At 38.8% G+C, this 8,034-nt stretch overlaps 1 pseudogene; it reads left to right on the top strand.

The window, feature by feature from the left end:
* Positions 1-4,412: 4,412 nt before the first annotated feature.
* Positions 4,413-5,157, top strand: LOC114211972 (tRNA-splicing ligase complex subunit RTRAF pseudogene; annotated as a pseudogene).
* Positions 5,158-8,034: the final 2,877 nt, after the last annotated feature.

The following is an 8,034-nucleotide window of genomic DNA, read 5'->3' as shown; positions in this document are numbered from 1 at the left end:
ATAGTTACTGTTTAATTCACTAAGATTATTTATACCTCCCTCAACCAAGGAACATAATTTGTGAGATCTTGGCTAGAGCTTTATATAGCAATAGAAAAAGTGCCCTTATGACCTAGACAGAGCAAATGCATCTAATTTAACTATGCCTGCGTAATTGCTGGCAGTGAGCAGCATTCCTGCAATGAGGGCTCATCAGCCAGGCTGGCAGCTTCCCAGTAGAGTGCTAGTGAATTCCCATCGAGCCTGTGGAGAGAGCAGGGGCTGGGTGACATTGTTGGGCCTCTTTCATTTGAGTTACAAGAGGAGCCACGTCTGGACCATGTGCATAATTGTTTGTTTGCTTTTTGTCACATTTGGAACCAATGTAAATAAACCCAATCTGTAAATGAGAAAGCGAAAGCCCAAAGCACCTGGAGGGTTTTGATGGAACTCAGTAAACTGAAAGCTTGTTGGCAGCCATGAGGGGGAAAATGGACTGAATGGCCACTCCCTTGTGGTGCTCCATTTGTAATTTTCTTAAAAGATAATAAGGACCCATGAAGACACAGTCCCTGGAATGGAAGGAAAGGGTATCTGCCCCGGAAATGTTATTTAATTGCTCCATATGAAATGCAAAATACCTGCCTTAAAAAAAATAGCTGGCATTAAGTAATTTGTTGAAAAGGGGAAATAAGTTGAGGTGTTTGTGTAGATGGAGAATGCACATTCGTAATGAAACAAAAACTCCACTTGCAAGATGGTGACACAGCCTGTCCGGTGCAGAGTGCTGTCTCTAGCATTGCCGTACAGGAGGGTCTGGGCTCAGGAGTGGGAAGCGGACTGATGAAGAGTGTAGGAGACTAAACTAGGAATAGGCTTTGCAGAGCTTTGTGCATAAGATTAAGAAATTTAGAAAGTATTTGTCCATATGAAAGGATGGAAGAGAGAAACTTATGTAAGTCACTTTTCTCCCCTCCTCCCTTACAACAGAATGTCCTTTTGATATTTCTGCTAGTGGCTTTTTGATTCTAGATAGCTTGAGAATTTGGAAAAATGGCAGATTGTGCCAACTTTATCTCCATAAGCCACAGCCTTCCATTTTATTAACCTTTACCCTCTCCATCAGAAGGCCCACACCCCTGTGTCCTTCCCCTTCAGAAATATAGTGACCACTTCCTCCCCATCTTCATCTCTCACAAATATTCTGTTTTCTGGAAATAATTGAATACCACTCCTTTGTACTTTGTGAATTTTTAACTACAGTAGTTCCCTCAGAAGTATCTCTCATTGTAGGACCTGCGAACGATATAAATTTTTAACTCTTTTCATATTCTTTGTAGTATTCCTTTTTCCTCCTTCTTTTCCACACATAGTTTTGAGCAAATATGTCATACTCTGAGGTGACAGAGAAAGTAAGGTGCAGAGAGTGCCTTCAAGAAGATCATATGTAGTGGAAAAGAAAAGACAAATCAGAGAAAGCCATGGTACAGGGTGATGGGGCTACAGTTAAGGTTGGAGCAGGTGCTAAGAGAGTCAGGAAACTTTCCCCTGCCCCTGGACATCTTCGGAGAGGTAATATCTGAACTGAAGCTTAGTCTGAGCATGGTTAAGGCAACAAAAGAAAAGTGGTCTGTCAAAGAACTTGAGACGTGAAGATACGGAGACATAGGGGCATGGTCACATGGGCAGACAGTACAAAAACCAAGAGTTTCTCTTCACCTACAGCCCCGGGCGCCCCTAGAGGTAAAAGAGAAATGTTTAGCTAATAGATTAGTTGGGGCTGCGTCAAGAGGGCTTGCATGTACCTCCTTGAGAAGTTCTGACTTTGTTTTAGAGGTGTTGGGAATCCACTGAAGGATTTAGAGCTAGGGAATGATTGAAGAACACCATTTTGATTCACTCCCCACTAGTGCCTGAGTCTGAAATTCCTACCATCACACCCTCTTGCTTGTGTCAAGAACTAGTTCTTTCTGTGGAACAACAGGTGTCTGCAGACCAAAAACAGGTGCTGTGGCTGAGGATCTCTGGAAAACCCGATGTGAAACAGGACTAAACCAGCATCTTTACTACAGAACTGCTCAGAACCTTTATTGTGTTAACGTGCATGGAAGGACTCCAGAAGGGGAGATTTACAATGAAATGGAATTAGAGGAATTAATTTTCTAAGAAAAACACATTGCAAGTCATTTTCTCTAAGACTCCTCTTTAGAAACCCAGGACTTTGTCTAGGATTTTTAACTTGTTAGATCTGAGAGAAACGAGGTTTCAAAGGGGAGCTTTTATGTTTTAAACTTGTAATTTTTCAAGTTTTTATACAAACCCAAGGAGAGAGGGTTAATATAATGAATCTCTATATGCTCATCTCCAGATTCAGTAACTGTCAACGTTTTGCTATTTCTTCTTCATTCATCACTCCTTCCCTACTTTATGTTGTTACATACTTTCAAGCAATTTGCTCCTCAGAAAGCATAAATGTCTGTCTGGTGGTCTCACTTTTAGTGATGCAAAGATTGATCCTTGCCTGATTCTCCCATTGACAAGCTCCCATCAATCTTTTGGTGCTACTATTTCCTTTAGTTATAGTACTAATATTTCATTAGTGTTTGAAACAGTGATTTTTCTCTATGATTTCTACTATAATAAAAGATTTTGTTTTTTGCAATAAAATCTATAACATAAAGATATCCCAGGCTCATCTTATACATTCCCTGCCCTAGACTGGATTCAACCAGGTTCTTTTATTTAGAGACCCCCTTCCTGGCACACGAGAATGTTTATTTGCTGGCAGGTGACCTGCGCTGCCCATAAAGAGCCTTTTAAAATTGTTATTTATTAGCGTTTTGTTGCTCATTTTTGTTTCTTTTGGCAAGAACGAGAGCATACACATGCATGTGTATTTTCTGTCTTTCTGACACAAAAGTAGTATGTTTAGTATTCATTCCTTTATTGTGTTTTGTTTTCTTTACTTAATGGCATATCTCTGATATCATTCCCTATCAATACATGTGGCCCTTCCTTATTCATTTTTGTGGTTTCCTAGTACTCTGTCCTGTGGATAGTTTATTCAGTTTTCTCTAGATGGATATTTAGTATTATTCCTATCTTTTGCTATTACTAATGATGCCACAGTAGATAATACTACATATAAATCATTCTGTCTGTTTTTCAGTTTAACTTTGAGTTGGCTTCCAAGAAGGAGGATTATTGAGTCAAGTGGTATAAGCATGTACAATTATGCTAAATATTTACCTATTCTTCTTGGGGAATCTTTGGGGGTTGTGCTATTTTGCGTTCCTACCATCAAAGCATGAGTAAGACTTTTCTTACACAGTCTCAAAAGCAGAATATGTTGTCACTGAATAGAAATTTGGTGATCTGATAGGTGAGAAACTCTGAAGTTTTCTTTGGTACTTTCCCCCCCATTTCTAATCTTGTGCATCTTTTTCACATAAGCGTCACTTGTGTATCTTCTTTCAGAAAAACTGCCTGTTCATAAGTTTTAGGAAAGAGAAGTTTAATAGAGAAGGAGGAGAGAGTTCAGTTTGCGCATCTGGTATCTTCACATCTTCAACTGATTGCCCCCTCTGTCTGCCATTCAAAGTGGAGAGGTGAAATAGGGGACCCTCACTCAAGGTGAACTCTTAGTAACCACACAGCAAATGAAGGTTACCAAAGCCCAGGGGGATGGTACTTAAAGAATAAGATTCCCTAGGTGAAATTTCCTATTCTCTCCTCCTTTTTCTTTCTCTTATTCTCTCTCTTTCACAGATCATAGAATTTGAAGGCAGGATAGGTCCTTTAAATCCTTAAAATCCAATACCTTGATTTACAGATAGACCAGGGTGGTGGCCAGACTCTTGTTCTCTTGATCAGTTTCTTTCCCCAGTTCCACTCCTTTCCCTCTCCTCCTCGACCGGGTCCGCTGGTGATAAAAATAGTATTACTTAACTCTTCTTGCAGTAAACAAGAAACAGGAAACATAAACATCTCCTTTTTGGGATGGTAATACTTCCTAGCTATACCCTATTACAAATTCTCATCTTGTAATGTATATATGAGCTGTTAAAACTGCCCCTCCTCCCAATTCTAAATGCCTAGATATTCCTGCAGTCTCCTTGTGTTTATTTTATCATATAATTTGCCCTTATTCCCAAGAGGAGGGGAGTCAATGAAATATACTTGCAGTATATTTTATTCTGTTAAATCATAAATTATCCCAATGTGTTGATTATGGCATGCTATTGAATGTCAAGAAGAAGAACACCTCAATTTAATGTAATATAGCACTACTTAGAAAATCACGTATTTGGGGGAATTAAAAAGTACAATCACCAGGGCCCTTTCTCCGTGTCGCCGGTGCCTGTGCCACCCGCTCCTCCTCGCCTGTCCTCTCCCGGCCGAAGCCCGGGGGACCAGAGCGAGACGCGGGGACCATGTTCTGACACAAGCTGATGGCCCTCGACTACCACAACCTGGCTGGCTTCAACTGCAAAGATGAAACAGAATTTAGAAACTTTATTGTTTGGCTTGAAGACCAGAAAATCAGACACTACAAGATTGAAGACAGAGGTAATTTAAGAAACATCCACAGCAGTGACTGGCCCAAGTTCTTTGAAAAGTATCTCAAAGATGTTAACTGTCCTTTCAAGATTCAAGATGGAAAAGAAGCAATTGACTGGCTTCTTGGTTTAGCTGTTAGACTTGAATATGGAGATAATGCTGAAAAATACAAGGACTTGGTAACTGATAATACAAAAAATGCTGACAATGCAGCTAAAAATGCAGAACCATTGGTCAACTTGGATGTAAATAATCCTGATGTTAAGGCTGGTGTAATGGCTTTGGCTAACCTTCGTCAGATTCAGCGTCATGTTGATTACCTGGTAATGCTTAAGGCAATTTGCATTTTGGTCCAGGAGCCCCTGACTCAGGATGCAGTTGCTAAAGCAAATCAAACGAAAGAGGGCTTGCCTGTTGCTTTAGACAAACATATTCTTGGTTTTGACACAGGAGATGCAGTTCTTAATGAAGCTGCTCAAATTCTGTGATTGCTGCATATAGAAGAGCTCAGAGAGCTACAGAAAAATTAATGAAGCCATAGTAGCTGTTCAGGCAATTATTGCTGATCCAAAGACAGACCACAGACTGGGGAGAGTTGGAAGATGAACATTTTAGGATTTCAGCTTCTCACCTACTTGGTACAATTGGGAACCATGTACGCTCTGGCATGTGTTTGGAAATCAAATGTCACATTTTCAAGGGAAGAATCCTAGAAAATTGACTATGTTCTCAAGATTTACCATCATTGCTTTTTCTTTAATAAAGTTCAGGAAAGTGAAAAAAAAAAAGTCACCAGAACCTGAGAGTTTACAAACTAGTTGGGAAGATGAAGTATCTGAAGGAAAATTATCTAATGCAGTGCAGAGGATGACTGTCATCATGAATACTACCAAGTTAATAGAGATTAATGCAGAATAAAATAAGGGACCAACAAGTGGAAAGTGTAGACTAAAGAGTTAGACTTCTTATAATTAAAATGCAGCTGCATTACTGATTTTATCTGTATGAGCTTTAGTTTCTCATCAGCAAATGAAGATTAAGCAGAATATCTACATCGTAGTTGTAGTGTTCTATGAGGCTTCCATAAGAAGAGCATGTAAGTACCTGGTAGGGAAAGCTCAACACATGTCAGCCGTAACTGTTAAAGTGGCTTAGAGAAGTTAAAAAAAAAAATGGAGGGGAGGGTACCTGAGAAAAATTATTAGATTCAGTAATTAGCAAGTCTCAGATGACTTTTAAGAGGGCAGTTTCCGCCAAGTGAAAAGGCAGGAAGACAAAGTGCAGCAGGTTAAGGGGTAAATAGGCAATAAATACTTGCCATAGAGAAATCAATACAAGCAGAAATCAATAGAGCCAAGGAAGTTCATCTATTTGAGATATTGGAGAGCAAAAATAAAATGGTAAAATAAAGCAAAATGGTAATGGGAACAAACAGGTTTCTGTCATTTAAGGAAACGGTAGTGCTTGAGAGCAAAAGGCATTTAACTGGCAGGGGTGAGAGAGCACTGTTTGGCAAAACTGAGGGTGCTTTAGGTTAATGCCCTAAGAGTCTTGAGTGAAACTCAAGGGAGGCTCATTGTTAAGAGCAGCATGCTGTCGGATTTATATCCTGCAGGTTCAAGGGCATTTTCCTGCTAGACAGAGTAGCTTCCCACTATATCTAAAGCTAAAGAACCATAAAGAATTATTTGACCCTGACTAAAGGTTGCACAAAGCCGTGGCATTAATGAATTAAGTTGCAGGACCTTAAAATGTGTTTAGCTGTCATTTGAACAAACGGTCTTGAGTACAGATTAGGTCTGAATGGCCTGCTGCTGGGAACATAACTGACACCACTGTGCTGACTGAGGACCTCAGTAGGGAGAAACTAAGCATGGCAAGTATCAAATGTGGTTATTTATGCCAACATAGATGTAGTTAAGCAATATAAAAATAATTATCTCTTGATTCTGGCTTCAGTACAAAAAGTGGCTTAGAATCTAAAATCTCTTGTTCACATTTCAGAAATACTTTTCTGTCTTCCAGTGAGTTTGAGAGGCTTGGATTATCATATGCAGATTTTAATCTCAACTCCATCTGATGGGCTGTCATCCAAAATTACTGTTGAAAAATGCTTTGGATGGCACATTGTTGAGGACAGGCACTCCGCCCCCCAGTAAGTCCAAACCAAAATTCTCTCTCCAGCTCTGGGATAGGTGACTAGTCCTCTGGTCGCATACTAGACATCCTGGCTGGAGTCATTAGTTTACATATAATATATATATATATTTTCAGATTTTAAAGAAAGCTTATAATCAGGTTGCTGTATTTAGGAACTGAGACTGAGGAAAAGAAAATATACATTCCCTGGTTTATTCACACATTGCAGTTACACCATTACTTAACTGTGTATTCACATGCATGACGAAGTGTTACTCCCCCTTTCCCTTGTCCGAGAATATGTATTTGAATTTGCATAAAATTCTGGGAAAATACTCATTTCATGTGCTTTTGGCTGGTTGAAGCAAACAGGACTGGAAATACCTGGCAACTAGACTTATAAATTCAGAAGGGTCATTTTGTGTCTGCCCCTACTCTAAGTCATTTTCAATTATTATAGACAGGAACATCTACTGAAAATAAAATTTAAAAATTAACAACAACAAGATTTAAAATTTCTCAGAGGCTTCTTTTCAAGTATGTCTGAATGTCGAATCTAAGCCCCTTAGGTTATAATTGAAGCCCTAGCCTTAAATGCTTTCTCTGATTTCCTAAAATGGTTTTGCTGAATTTCCCTGCCTCCTGAGTAGATTCTCGCCTTAGAAAACTCATTTGCCAAAAGGCATTCCTATGGAGATATACTGCCAAGCTAGAAACAAAAAAAATAGTAAACATTAGAGGCATTTTTACTGCTAAAGCCCCAGAGGCAACGATCTTATCTCTAAGTCTGTAACACAAGCAAATTAATCTGATTTGCATGTCATCTGAACAGAATATGGGTTTGGATAGCTCTGAATCATCTCAAGTGAAAATTAGATTAGCAATGTGGTGAAATGTTGGCCAATAAAAGAGAGGAGAATGTGTGTTTAAATAATTTTAAATGTAAAAGAATAAAAGTAATGGAAAATGTACAGATCTTTCTTTAAATAAAAAGCAGCTACTGTTCTATAACAATGATATAAGATGTAAAAATCTACAGCCTAACTTGATAAAGTAATGGGGTTAAAAGTCTATTATTCTAGAACTGAATATAACTTTGGATCTTAAACACCCTCATGGATCTATAACAGCCATGAAAATATTCATTGGTCACTGTACCTAGAGCTTAATATAAGTCACAGAGGTGGATGACAGATGAAATCCCTACCCATTTTACCTTGTGCTATGCTTGCCTACATGTTTAATTTATGTAGAGCCCTTTGGGGAATATTGATTATCTTTGCTAAAGACACATTTTTTAGTTCATCATGTCTTTTATCAATGTTATCACTTAGGAAAGTGGTATGAGTGTTGTAT

This window comes from Eumetopias jubatus, unplaced genomic scaffold, assembly GCF_037043125.1.
Source record: "Eumetopias jubatus isolate StellerSeaLion01/CBP00866 unplaced genomic scaffold, mEumJub1_p1.0 scaffold_5, whole genome shotgun sequence".
Taxonomy (NCBI): Eukaryota; Metazoa; Chordata; class Mammalia; order Carnivora; family Otariidae; genus Eumetopias; species Eumetopias jubatus.
The sequence above is the reverse complement of the archived record's forward strand: the minus strand, read 5'-3'. Positions and strand labels throughout refer to the sequence as shown.